The sequence below is a fragment of the Panthera pardus genome, unplaced genomic scaffold, assembly GCF_024362965.1.
Source record: "Panthera pardus isolate Hobbes unplaced genomic scaffold, ASM2436296v1 HiC_scaffold_17, whole genome shotgun sequence".
NCBI lineage: Eukaryota > Metazoa > Chordata > Mammalia > Carnivora > Felidae > Panthera > Panthera pardus.
Genome location: NW_026526732.1, coordinates 88,341,816 through 88,356,905, shown reverse-complemented (window position 1 = coordinate 88,356,905; position 15,090 = coordinate 88,341,816). Strand labels below are relative to the sequence as shown.

General features: G+C 34.5%; 1 protein-coding gene across 2 annotated transcripts in view; it reads right to left on the bottom strand.

Moving 5' to 3' along the window:
* Positions 1–15,090, bottom strand: part of LMBRD1 (LMBR1 domain containing 1) — a 112,511-nt gene that overhangs the window by 35,117 nt on the left and 62,304 nt on the right. The window lies entirely within an intron of this gene.

Genomic DNA, 15,090 nt, shown 5'->3' with positions numbered 1-15,090 from the left:
TCCTTTCTCCAAGGAGTTATCTTTCCTCCTTTGTCAAAGATCAGTTAACCTCCTTATGGGTCTATTTCAGGGCTCTCTATTCTGTCGCACTGGTCTATGTGTCTCCTCTTCCACCAATACCATGCTGTCTTGATTACTGTAGCATTAGAGTAAGTCTTGAGGTTGGGTGGTGTCAGTCCTCTGACTTTGTTCTTAGGTATTGTGGCTATTCTGGGTCTTTTTTCCCCCTCCCACATATGTTTTATAATCAATTTGTGAATATCCACAAAATAACTTGGGATTTTTATTGTAATTGCATTAAATTTATAGGTCAAGTTGGGAAAAATTGACCTCTTAAAACAATGTTGTTTTAGAGACATAAATATATAGAACAGAAACCAAGTTTTTCCTGTGTATCAGATATGAATCATGTAATGTTCATTAAACCACATTAAAGAGGTGAAACGTTATAATCTACAAAGAATACCAAGTAAGACATTACTTTTTTCAGAGTAAAAATACTATCAATGTTACTAACTTGACGTGTGATGTTATCTAAAGCAATGATGAATCAACTGTCCAGAAAATTTTCCATTACCTACAAAGAAAATTTATGTTCCTCTATCTCATTAATAGCATACCATTCCCCCAAATCTCTTCCCTTTCCCTTTTACTAACTTTAAAACCCTGTGTTCTTTTCTTTCATTTAAATCAGTGGTTCTAAATTGGATATATTCTACCCCCCTTCAAAAGGACATTTGACAATGTTTACAGAAAGTCTGTCATGATTTTGAGTTGGGCAGGGGTGTTACAGCAAGCAGGTAAGAATGCTGCTAAATACCCTAAAATGCACAGGACAGTAGTCACCCTCCCCAACAAAGAATTATTGGGCCCCAAATGTCAACTGTGCTGAGACTGATAAAGTCTGATTTAAATTGAATCCTGAATGGTCTTAGAAAGCAGCATGAATAAGCTATCACTTTAGCAAAAATAAACTTTCAATCACTCTCTTAAAATCATTTGTGTTTTGAGATGCTAATTAGCCTACCATAAATCTCTTATCCTAGAATTTAATACTGTCTGACAATGTGAAACAAAACCTCCAAACAGTATAGAAAGAAATAATTTAGGATCAGTTTTTTTTTTTTTTTTTTTTTTTTTTAGGACACACCTCTTATCAAGTTTCATAGGTGAATTTCCTATATCCATAAAATAGCTTTTGTGTATACAGAAATATAACCCAAAAAAGTAGAAAGTTACCACACCTAGAGACTCAAATAATAGTTACAAATGTAAGATAAAAATAATCTCTATTGTATCTTATTATTTTTGTTACCTTAAATAAAATACCATGTACTGCTTCCTTTTTTGCCTTTTTCTAGTTTTCTTACTCTTTAATAACAATGAGGATAGGAAACAGAAGCATGTGGTCCCTTTATAACTACCTACAATCTTGTTAACCAAAGAGTGGTCATGGACCATCAGTGTCAACTGGGAGCTTGCTGGAGCTTACACACCCTTGGGACTTACCAAAGGTGGACTGGATCTGAATTTGTATTTTAACAAGAGTCCCAAGTAATTCTTATGTTACAATTGAGAAACTGTGCCTTAGAAAAGTCATTTAGAATATCAGATGACTACCATAAAAAGATACCACTTCAACCCAGGTTAACAAGCGTTTGAAAAGATAATTCTGGAATGGAGAACTGGATTTTAATTTAACCCAAACTGAACATTCCTCTCTCTAGAAACCCATCTGACATTATGTGTCCAGTATTACATAGCTAATGGCCATGGGTCCCAGGTCCCCTAACTCTAAGTGGCAAATCAATTAGTCTTCAAGACTTTCCTCAGAGGTAGAAGGTTAATACATAATTTTCATTATCAAATCTTGATAGGACATTGTAAGTTACAGTTCTAGGAAAAGAATTAAATTTCTTTACATGTTGCAAGTGTTGTACATAAAGTTTTTTAAAAAGTTAGAAGATCAATAATATTCAGCTCTGGCTACAAATTATTGTATTTTAAATTACAAAGAATCTCATAGTGATTTGTTAGGGTAGTACTTGCTAATGGTATTTGGTCATTGTTCTATACTATTCTTATAGAAGAGACTTTCATAAAGATTGACATTAAAAATGAGAGTGGTAAGGATAATGCCAAAATCAGGGTGGGGGGGAGGGGGAAGTAGGGGAGGTCTAGTAGAAGTTAAGATTTTAAAGCCTTATTTTGCCATAATTTCAGATATATGAGAAAACTGCAAAAACTGCACAAAGAATTTTGGTATACGTTCCAACTAAATTGTCCAAATGTTAACATTTACCTTGCTTTATCATTCTCTAGGTGGCTGAACTGTTTTTGAGAATAAGCTGCAGAAAAATACTTTAATACCTATCCTCCAAAAGCAAATTCTTTCACATAATCACACTTCAATTATCAAAATCAAGAAATTAATATTGATATAACACTATTATATAATCTATAGACTTAATTCAAATTTTAATTGTTCCACTTAAGTCCTTTAGAGAACAAAGTTGTGTTGTTGTTTTTTTTCTGGTCCAAAATGCAATTCAGCATTATACTTTGCTTTTATCTGTTTAGTACCCTTTAATCTGGAACAGTTCCTAAATCACTTTTACCGTCATGACCTTTATATTTTGAAGAGTCCAGGACAGTTATTTGCGTTGTCCTTCAATGTGGGCTACCTATTTCTTTACAATTATTTATACTCAGTTCATGTATTTTTGGCAGAAATGACAGAGGCACAATCGTATCTATTACCCCATTACTGATAAGCTTAACTTGGATCACATGGTTAAGGTGGTTTAAGCCATGTCTCTTCACTGTACAATTACTACTGTCCCCTTTGTAATTAGTAAGTCTTGTGTAGAAATAGTGAGATTATGCAAATATCCTGTTATCCCCAAATTTTCACCTTCTAATTTTAGTATTCATTTATTTCTCTTGCAAGAAACAGTATTGTATGTGATGTTTGCCAAATACTGATTTTCTAATTCTGACATTTATTCTACATTTATTAGAATGCCACTGTAGGGTAGAGCTTTCCTTTCTCCATTTACTTATTTCCATCATTATACTCATATATTTTGATACTTAAATGGTCCCAGGTTTAGGAAGCAAGAGCCCCTTCAAGCACATTCCCTTATCATACTCTAGCTATACTTCTTCTCTAACATAAGCAGGTGTGGGCTTATATACTTTCCCAGCACCAGCCTCAGCATCAACCATTTCTCCAATCAGCCCGGTTTCCTTTCAATGAAGTTAGTGTTTTATCTATTAGTTGAAACATACACATAGAAATTATTGATCTAGTTTTCCTCTCATTGTTTTCTGATTTTATGTTTACTTTTTTCCTTGTGCTTTCTGTTGGTTTACTTTGCTCCTTTGCTAGCCTTGCATGCTTGGAATTTAGAGTATATTTTTATCCTTTCTTTTTTATTGATAAATGTATTTAAGGCTTTGAATTTCCTGATCCTTATTTCATGATCACCGTCTTACATGTATCTCATAGGTTCTAATATGATATTTCCATTGTTAATTTTAAGAATTTTGAAGTTTGTTTTTATTTCTCCTTTCCTTTCACCCAAGAGTTGCTGAATACAAGGTTAATTTCCAAGTGAAAAGTGTCCTACTTTATTGATTTTATTATAATTTCTAGTTTTAATGCTGCATTGCAATCAGGGAAGAGGTGTTTGTAATATATCTACTCTGTAGAATTTATTGAAGTTTCTTCATGACATAATATATGATCAATTTTAGTGAATGTTCCATGTGTACTTGGAAAGTATAGACTCTTTATTGGGATTTAAAGTCCCAAAGTTATGATATGCCTTATTGACTTAGGTCTTCTATATTCTTACTCAATTTTGTGCATCTGAAATGTCTTACCCTGAGTATGGTGCTATGTTATTCTCCTACTATTAACATATTTCAATCTACGTCTCCTTGAATATCTCATACTTCTTGCTTCATAAAGGTGGTTGTGTGTTCTTTGGTACGTAACTATTTCATCTTCATCATAACTTACAAATTTTCTTAATAAGTATATTAGTTTTCTATTGCTACAGTGACAAACTACTACAAATGTAGTGGCTTAAAACAACATCTACTTCTTATTCTGTGGGTCAGAAGTCTGGGCACAGCACAGCTCAGATGGTTCTTTGCTTAAGGTGGCACAAAGCCAAACTACCAAGTTGTCAGCAGGGCTGTATTCCCTCCGGGAGGCTCTGGGGAAGAATCCCTTCATGCTCTTTCAGAGTGTGGATAGAATTCAGATCCTTGAGGTTGTAGGGCTCAATACAGGGTTGTAGTCTTTGATGGCTATCAGCCTCTCAGTTCCTTAAGCTGCTTGCATTCCTCTTCATACTGCCCTCTCCATCTTCAAATTAGTAATGGCAAGCCAATCCTTTATCACATTTTCACTATCCCTGACTTACTCTTTATACCACATACATCTCTCTGACTCAGGCCAAAAAAGTTCTCTGCTTTTAAGGGCACATGTTATTAGACTGGGCCCACACAGATAATCCAGGATAACCTCCTAAAAGTCTGTAACCATAATTGCATTTGCAAAGTCCCTTCTGCCACTTCATGTGGCTACTATAAAGGGTTCCACAGATTAGGGCATGGAAATCACTGAGGGAGGAGAAAAGGATTCTATCACAAAAAGTATCCTTCTCTGTCGGACTTAATATTTTTCAGCTTGAAATTCTACTTTGTCCAGTATCAAGATCGCTATACGTTTTCTTATCATTTCCATTTGCCTAGTATATCTTTTAATATACATTTTTAGCCTTTGTCAATCTGTTTTAGGTTATACCTCACTTTGTGAGGAAAATTTAAATTTTTCTTTTAATAGTGAGTTAGGTCCACTCATATTTATTGATATGCCTGGAACATTAATCTCAACATATATTATTATCTGAGACTTGCGTGTATTTTATATTTCTCATGTTTCTTTGTTAATATGTGTTCTTCACTCTTCCATTTTTAAGTCCTTTTTGTCAAGTAGCTTTATACTTTTGTTTCAGTGTATTTTAATTTTCAAATGCTCTTAGCCCCTGTTTTCATATTTAGCCCTTTAAAATAAAGTTGATTAGTTTTTATGTATCCAACTCCCACCTACTACCCATACAGTAATCTATAAGAAATTCTACTTCTCTCTAATTGCACGATTTCTGTCTCATCAGAACCTATGTTTACACATATTCTCACCCTTGCCCACATCTTTTCTTCATAGATCTGCAATATTAAATATTCACCATTACTTCTTTTACTGATGTTTTCCACCTCATCTCTTGGTTGGTTAGACCTTGGCAATTAGTGGATTTCTCAAGAGCCCGTGGGTACAGAATTCCCTAAGTCCTTAAATGTTTAAAAATCTCTTTTCTAAAAGATAGTTTGGCCAAATATAAACTTCTGATTTTGGACTGTTCATTTAGGCCTTTTTTAATGTCCCCCTGCCCCATTCTTGCTTGCTTTATGTTTTTTGAAAAATCTGATAATAAGTCTAACTATGTTGACCTTGTAAATCAGTGGATTTTTTTTTACTTGGAAATCTTAAGGACTCTTCTTTAATTCTGAAGTCAGTGTTACTAGGAAAATGCACATAAATTTTCCCAGGTACAAAGTGGCTATTTCAATGTGTAGATTTCATGTCTATTTTTAGGTCATTTTTTGGAATCACAACTTTAAATATTAGTTCCACTAATTTCTTTTGTTTTGCTTCTGCATGGACCAATTAAGCTTCTCCTTCTCCAATTAAACACATGTAGTTTTTCCTTCTCTTCCATTTCAACACTTTTTGATTCTTTTTACTTCTTGTTTCTTTCTCTTGGTTGTTTCTCCTACCTTTCTTCAATACTGCTTACCAAATTTTGAGTCTATTTTCCTTTGGACACCCTGTAATTTTGTTTTCATCTCTGTTTTCCTCTCATTTTTCCCACAGTCCAACTCTTCATGTCACTCTGGTTCTTGGCCATTTCTGGTTTTTTGTTTTTGTTTTTTAAATAATGGTAAAAGATACATAACATAAAATGTATCATCATAACATTTTAAGTGCACAATTTAGTAGCATTAAATACATTCACAATGTATAACCAAACTCCAAGAATTGTTTGTATCTGGCAAAACTGAAACTCTGTACCCATTAAACAACAACTCCCCATATCTCTTTCTTTCCAACTCCTGGAGGCCACCATTCTATTTTCTGTTTTCATGAATGTGACTACTCTGGATACCTCATATAAGTGGAATTACACAGTATTTATCTTTTTGTGACCAGCTTATTTCATTTAACTTTTAGGGGCTTTCAGATCAATCTTAGGCCCACCTCCAAATTTCCCCTTTTCTCCCATGCAATTTTCCCCAGACTGACTATCTGTTTAAACACAAAGTTTTGCAATAAGAGCTGGAGGGAAGACTTGCTAGATTGGGAGATTTCTTTTTGTTTTTACTTAGAGGTACAGTTGATTCTCATTTGCAGATTCTGTATTTGCAAATGCATCTACCCACTAAAATTTATTTATAACCTTAAAATCAATACTTAGGGCACTTACGTGGTCTTCTGGGATATGTGCAGGGTAATGAAAAATCTAAGTCACCTGATGTGCAAATTCCCAGCTAAGGTTGAACAAGGGTACACCCTTTCTTGTTTCAGCTCTCATACTGTAAACAAGTATCCAGTAAGTGGTCTAGTTAGCATTACATTCTTTGTTTTGTGCTTTTGTGTTGGTAATTTTGCTCTTTCAAAGAGCCCCCAGCATAGTACTGAAGTGCTCTCTAGCGTTCCTAAGACTTAAGAAGGCTCTGATTACTGAGGATGTACTTGTGTAGGTAAGCTTTGTTCAGACAGAAGTAATACTGATGTTGATCTTACATCTACAGTTCAATGTTAATGAATCAACCATATATGTTAAACAAGTCTTCTTAAACACAAACACAAAAAAAAAAGATCAGTCATTGATTTTTTAAGACCCACTCCAAGCTTTTCTATGCACTGGAGTTTCATTATTATACCAATGTAAAGATGGATTAGGTCACTTACAAGTGGGTTTATTCTTTATATGAACTACAATATCCATACCATAAAGTTACTGGGAATCTACAAAAGATACTGTAGGTTCCAGAAACTCTAATATACAATTACTATTACTCTAAGAAGCATCTACATTAAAACCCCCTAAAAAAATCTCTCTCAAATAGTGATCAAGTAAAATTTGAAATGCACATTTATACATCCAGTAAAAGCCTCCTTTAAAGTTAAAAAGTGCCAGTCTTTTTCTTTAGACATACCTAAATAGTATGACCTAAAACAAACAATAAAAACATACATGCTTTAAATATTATTCTCAGAAAGGAAATCTGCTACATCTTTAAACATAGTTGTAGTAAATTCTAGAGGCTCCTGGGATGACAAAAATATTAGTTAAAAAAATTAAAATATTCCCACACACCTTCAAAACAACTAAGCACTGTCTATGTATGATAAAACTATTTTTCATTGTTTGTTTACCTTATGAATTTTAGTTGTGTTTGTGTATGTGTTGGGGGGTTAGGAGATTAGTGGGACAAGTAGAAATATAAATTTTAATAGTTCTTTATTATGTGTCTGATTCAAATAAACAGAATAAAACAAAAATAATAAAATGCTTAGGAATAAACTTAAACAATGAGACAAAAGACTTATCCACTGAAAACTACAAGACACTGCTCAAAGAAATTCAAGTAGACATAAATAAATGTAAAGACATGCCATGTTCATGGACTTCAAGACTTAGTATTATTAAAATAACAATACTACTAAACGTGATCTACAAAATCAATGCAATCTCTATCAAAATTACAATTTTTTTTGTTTATTTTCTGGGTTTTTTTGCAGAAACAGAAAAACCCATTCTAAAACTCCTATGAAATTTCAAAAAACCCCAAATAGCCAAAACAATCTTACAAAAGAAAAAGTTACAAGACTTGCATTTCCTGATTTCAAAACTTACTACAAAGCTACAATAATCAAAATAGCTTTCTTTGTACTGTCATAAAGACAGATATATAACTAATGTAATAGACCCCAGAAATGAACTCTCCCATATATGATCCATCGATTTTTGACGACGGTGTCAAGACCAAAAGGTCAATCTTTTCAACAAATAGTGCTGGGTCAAGGGCATCCAAATGCAAAAGAATGAAATTGGACCCTTAACCTTAATCATATAAAAAAGTTAACTCAATTATAGTTAAAAAGACTTAAACCTAAGAGCTGAAACTATTAAACTTCTAGGGATAAAAAGGGGGAAACATCTTCATGGCACTGGACTTGGCAATTATTTTTTGGATATGACACAGAAGCACAGGCCACAACAACAACAAATATTAAATAAATTGGACTTCATCAAAATTAAAAACTTTAGTGTATCAAGGACACTATCTACATAGTGAAAAGACAAACCAAGGTTGGGAGATAGTATTTCCAAATCCTATATCTGATAAGGGATTAATATTCAGACTACTAAAAAAAAAATCCCTTACAAGTTGACAACAATAAAACATAAAGAATTTAAAAACAGACAAAAGACTTGAGTGAACACTTCTCCAAAGAAAATAAATACACAAATAGCCAATAATCAAATGAAAAGATGCTCAAGATCACTAATTATTAGGGAAATGCAAATCAAAGCCACCATGAGGTATCACTCCACAGCCATAAGGTTGGTTATTATCAAAACAACAGAAAATAAGTGTTTGCAAAGATGGAAAGAAATTAGAACCCTTGTGCATTTCTGGTGGAAATATAAAATGGTACAGTCGCTGTGAAAAAAAAGTTTGTAGGTTCCTCAAAAAACTAAACACAAAACGGAAATGTCATCCAGTAATTCCATTTCTAAGTATATACTCAAAATAACTGAAAGCAGGTACTCAAACAGATACTTGAACACCAATTACCGCAGTAGTGTTATTCACAATAGCCAAAAGTTGGAAACAACCCAAATGTGCACCAACAGATAGATAAGCAAAATGTAGATTACATACACAACAGAATGTAATTCAGTCTTAAAAAGAAATGAAATTTTGATGCATCTACAACATGGATAAATCTTGAAGATATTATGCAATTTGAAATAAACCATATACAAACGAACACAGTAATAATTCCACTTATATGATGTACCTAGAACAGGCAGAGACAGCAGGACAGAGGTCATCAGGGGATATGGGCTGGGGGTGGGTGTGGAATGGGGAGTTATTCTTGTTTAATGGGTGTGGTGTTTCTGAGATGAAAAAAAGTCCTGGAAATGAATAATGGTGATTGTTACATAATGTTGTGAATGTTCCATGGTTAGTATCACGGAATGCATACTTACAAATGGTTAAAATGGTAAATTTTATATACATTTTACCACAATTTTTAAAAAGTCTCAAAAAATCTGTGATATAATTATGAACATGTATTTACAACTTTCTATGTAAATACAAGAGGTATGTATATAATATAAGGTATATATATATATAGTAAAACCAAAAGTTGGATTTAAAACCTAATGAATCCATAGGTTACCCAGGCCAATTAGCTATACAAGTTCGAAGTATGCTGTCATGTAGTTAACGAACATCAGACTGTATTCATAGAAATGTGTTCAGTATTATTTCTGAAAGTTGTTTTAAGAAGCCATTAATTTATTCTAATTAGATGCTTAGTTTTATAAATGTCTACAACATAAAACAGGTATTTTCCTTTGAGTTCTATGGCAGCATTTAAGAAGTTGAAAAATTTTAAATATAAACCTATAACAATAGCAGCTGCAATCTCCTGAGCTGTTTACATCAAAAGGCATTAACACTACATACATTATTTCTTTTAATTCTCACAACAAAAATAAGGTAAGTATATAAATCCATTAGTGAGTTAAGTTAAGGTGAGAAAAGTTAAGGTTTAGAAAGGTGAAGGAACAGAGTTTAGACAGCTGGTTAGGATCAGAGCAAGGACTCAAAACCAAGTGTATGAAACAGCAAAGTCCATGCCTCTGAAATGAGGTATGCATATCCTAAGAATGCAGAGCAATGTGAAACCACAAGATCATTAGGTTTCTCATGAGGATTTACTCTTATGAAAAAAATTATAATATTTTGTCATAAAAAAAACTATAGAATCGTAGAACTGAATTTTTCCATTTGCGAAAATTTAAATCCAATACATTTTCTTTTTTAATTTTTTTTTTTTTAACGTTTATTTTTGAGACAGAGAGAGACAGAGCATGAATGCGGGAGGGTCAGAGAGACAGAAAGGGAGACACAGAATCTGAAACAGGCTCCAGGCTCTGCACTGTCAGCACAGAGCCCGATGCGGGGCTTGAACTCACGGACGTGAGATCATGACCTGGGTCAAAGTCGGACGCTTAACCGACTGAGCCACTAAGGCGCCCCTCCAATACATTTTCTAATAAAAGAAACATGGATCAGAATACAGATTAAAAGGCAATATTAGCACAAAAGTTTGAGATAGAACATAACTTCAAAGGAATTTCTATCAGGAGAGTCTCATGGATTGTAAGTCACCTCCGGCAGGTAGGGAACAGTGAGTGGGATGAGTGGACCTGTCTCTACCTTCTTCCACTAGGACTACTTAGATGCTAATATTTAAGAAGCACTAAGAGCATGTATCTTCCACTTTATGAACTATATCAACTATGCACAAACACAGAAGTGATAATAATTTTTATATTTCATTTGAGTAAAAAAAAGCAGTGTTTATCCCGTCACAATCATGTTAAACCCTCAATTATATAACAATTTAAGTTTGTATCCCCAGAGTTTTCCTTCAGGCATGCCTATTTTCATTCCTCACTGTTCCTAATTATTCCTCTTATCCTTAACCTAGGCCCAGAAAATGAAAGAAAGGTAAGAATTTAGATCCATATTCAAGAATAATACAGTCATATAACAAAAAGAATAAGTGGTAAATTGATTGTACAGGAGGTTTGGGCCAGTGCAATAATGGGAAGAAAAAAAAAAGCAATTGGGACTCTTACACTGGAAAGGAAGAAATAAAACTGTCTTTAAGCATCTAACATGTTCATGTACATAAAAATTCCTTAGGAAACTATAATAAAGCTACTAGAAGTAAAAATTTAGCCAGGTTGCATGATATAAGGTCAATGCACAAAAACAAATTTCTACATACTAAGAGAAGCCAATAATTCAGGATTGAAGGTAAACAAAATCATAAAATCTTCTGTCTTCTCACATGGAGGAGGGGGTGAGAGAGCCCTCTGGGGTCTTTTTTATTAGGGCATTAATCCCATTCATAAGGTCTCAACCCTCATGACTTAATCAGCTCCCAAAGCCCCCACCTCCAAATACCATCACATTGGAGATGAGGATTTCAACATACAAATTTTGGGGGAACAGAAATATAAAGATATAGGTAAATTTATCAAAATATTTTCAAGACCTCTACATTGACCACTACAAAATGTTGCAAAGAGAAATTTAAGTTATCATAAATAAATGGAAAGCTCTCACGTCCATGAATTGGCAGGTTCAGTATTAAAATATAAGCCGGCATCCATCTTGTCAGCTCAGATGAAAGAATGAGCACTAAAGGTTGTATCATCCCCAGGCAAGGCTGGACTGGCCAGGGAACCTGCAGAAATGCAACTCCACTAGCTTATAAACAAAGATATAATCACCAAATGTACCTAATGAAATCTCTAACATAAAGAGTAAAAGCATTTTTCAGATTCCAAGTCTCCTGAAATGGAAAAGACTTTCAGGAGACCAGACAAAGCAACACCAGAGCACCTGCTAACATGACCTTCTGGGCCTCCAATCAGTGGGGTCCACCTTCTCAGGAGGGCCTTTGCACCAAAAGTTGCCTTTAAAAACCCTCGTTTGTCAGGGCCCCTGGGTGGCTCAGTCAGCTGAGCATCTGAATCTTGATTTCAGCTCAGGTTATGATTTCGGGGTCATGGGATCAAGCCCCAAGTTGGACTCCATGCTGAGTGGAGCCTACTTAAAGTTCTCTCTTTGTCTCACTCTGTCTCTTTCCTTCTCTCTCTCTCTCTCTCTCTCTCACCCTCTGCCCCTCCCCTGCTCACACTTGCACTCTCGTGCTCTAAAGTTAAAAAACAAAACAAAAAAACACCCTCACCTGTAAGCCACTGGGAGAGTTCAGGACTGTGAAGCATTAGCTCCCTGTTATCCTGGGTGGTGCCACACCAATAAACAGCCTTTCTTGCAATAGGCTGGTATCAAGTTTTTACTTGCTTGCTGTGCATCAGATGGATGAACTCTCATCTGGTTCAGTTTACAATATCAAGTGTCCCCAAATTTGCCTACAGATTCAAAGTAATCCCACTAGAAATCCCAGTGGGCATTTTGTAATATTCTAAAATTTATATTGAAATGTGAAGGATCTAGCATAGCTAAAACACTATTGAAAAGAAGAACAAAACTGAAGAATTTAGACTACTTGATTTTGCGACTGATTATATAACACACCAATAATCAAGTTTTAGCATAAGGACATATAAATCAATGGAGCAAAAGAAAAAGTCCAGAAATAGACCCACATATGCACATGATCAATTGATTTGGCAAAAGGTACCAAGGAAAGCCAATGAGCAAAGAACAGTCTTGACAAGAAAATGTTGCTGAAACAACTGCATCTCCACATGGAAAAGAAGCCCTTAAGTTATACCATCCCATAAAATTAACTTAAAAATGACGACAAACCTAAAATATGAGTTAAACTGTAAAATTTCCAGAAGAAAACATATCAGAAAATGATTGCTATAAAAACTTAAGGAACATCTCTTTGAATGACAGTGTTAAGAAAACATAAAGGCAAGCCATAAAAAGAGACAACATTCACAATACATATATTTGACAAAGTATTTAATCCAGGACACATAAAGAATTCGTAGCTCACTCATCAAACAAAAACTTAAATTTAAAAATGGACAAAAGATTTAAACAGGCATTTTAGAGCAAATATACAGGGGTGCCTGGGTGGCTCAGTCGGCTACGCAGCTGACTCTCAGTTTTGGGTCAGGTCATGATCTCCCGGTTCATGAGTTCAAGCCCCTTGTTGGGCTCCAGGCTGTCAGCACAGAGTCTGCTTGCGGATCTCTCTCTCCCCCTCCCCTACACGCACACTGTCTCTATCTCTCTCAAAATAAACAAACACACTTAAAAAACTCTTAGAGAAAATACACAAATGGCCAATAAGAATACAAAAAGTGCTCAATATCATTAGTCACCAAGGAAATGCAAATCAAAACCACAATAAAATATTATTATACAGCCATCAGAATAACTATTACAAACAGTTACAATATAAGAGCTGACAAGGATATGAAGCAATCTGAAATCTCACATTGCTGTGGGAAAAAAAAATGGTACAACCACTTTGGAAAATACTTTGGTACTTTCTTAGAAAGTTAAATATACATTAAACATTAGACCCAGAAATTCTACTCTTAGTTATTTACCCAAGAAAAATGAATGAAATGAAAACACATCTACAACAGATGTTTACATCAGCATTATTCATAATAATCTCCAACTGGGAATAACTCAAATCTCCACTAAAAGGTGAGTGGATAAACCAACTGTAACATAGACACCAATCAGGATACTACCCAGCAATAAAACAGAATGAACTACTGAAAAAAAAATGCAACATAGACAAATCTCGAAAACATTTTGTTGCACCAAAGAAGCCAGAAAAAGGATTATACTACACTCTATTCCATTTATATGAAATAATACAACACATAAAACTAAACCATAATGACAGAAAGACATCAATGGCCATCTGGGGTCTGAGTTCAGTGGGAGACGGGAAGACATGGGGTAGTTTTTGAAGTGATGTGGGTCTTCTATATCTACATAGTTGGCAAAATCAATCTGCACACTTAATAAAGTTGATTTAAAAATCCCTCTAAACTAGGTTCAGTGAAATAGGACAGAGCATGTTTAAATCAAGGCAGCTAATGTTAGAGACCAGGTTATAAATATTTATAAAGAAGCCATATAAAAAATTTAGAATTAAGATAAGGTTGAGGAGAAAAAAAAAGAAGAAGAAGATAAGGTTGAGGAGGGTTTTAGCATACCTTTGGTATTACTAAGACAATCACCTTGCAAAAAAAAGAGTGGTGAGTCTTTAACAAAATTGATTCTAACAGAAGGTTTAAAAATACACAATAGGGGTGCCTGGGTGGCTCAGTCGGTTAAGTGTCCAACTCCGGCTCAGGTCATGATCTTATGGTTTGCGAGTTTGAGTCCCGCATCAGGCTCTGTGCAACAGCTCAGAGCCTGGAACCTGCTTCAGGTTCTGTGTCTCCCCTTCTCTGCCCCTCCCCTGCTCACGCTCTGTCTCTCAAAAATAAATAAACATTAAAAAAAAAAAAAAAGTAATACACAATAGATCTGATTATGATATAATTTTGAAGAACTCTTCCAAAAAGGAGATTTTTAGGATGAGCAGTCAGTGCATTTCCTTATTTCCTTTCTAATTATAAGAAAAAGATAAAGCAAAACTCAACCTAACTAATCCTTTCATGGGGCTCTCTAAAACATTTTTTTTTAAACTTAGGTAAAACCCACTTTAGAGCCTCATCTTGCCTAACATTCTTTACACCAGTCTATTCGCTGCACTTTGTAAATTACAACATGCATACTGTTCTATACAAAGTTCAGGTGTTTGAAATGCCAGATACAGAATGGACAATAAAGAAGTCTGTTGCCAGCAGTTCTAGACACTTTTTAGACTCAGAGTTGTATTATTATGCCCTTAGTTCAATCTAGGTCCTTAAGTGTAGGTACCACTATCCAATCTGAAGAAATCAAGGCTAGCAAATGATCGTTTCAAAAAAGAAAAGAAAGAAAGAAAGAAAGAAAGAAAGAAAGAAAGAAAGAAAGAAAGAAAGAAACAAAGAAAGAAAGAAAGAAAGAAATGGTTTTCTGCCCTGAATAATACCTTTTTATATACTTTCAGAAACATACCACCTAACAAGGAAGCAAATTCTATTAATTTCAGTTAGGGTACCTGAGTTCTAAAGTGGGTCCCAGTTTTCCTATTTATAGAAAAGT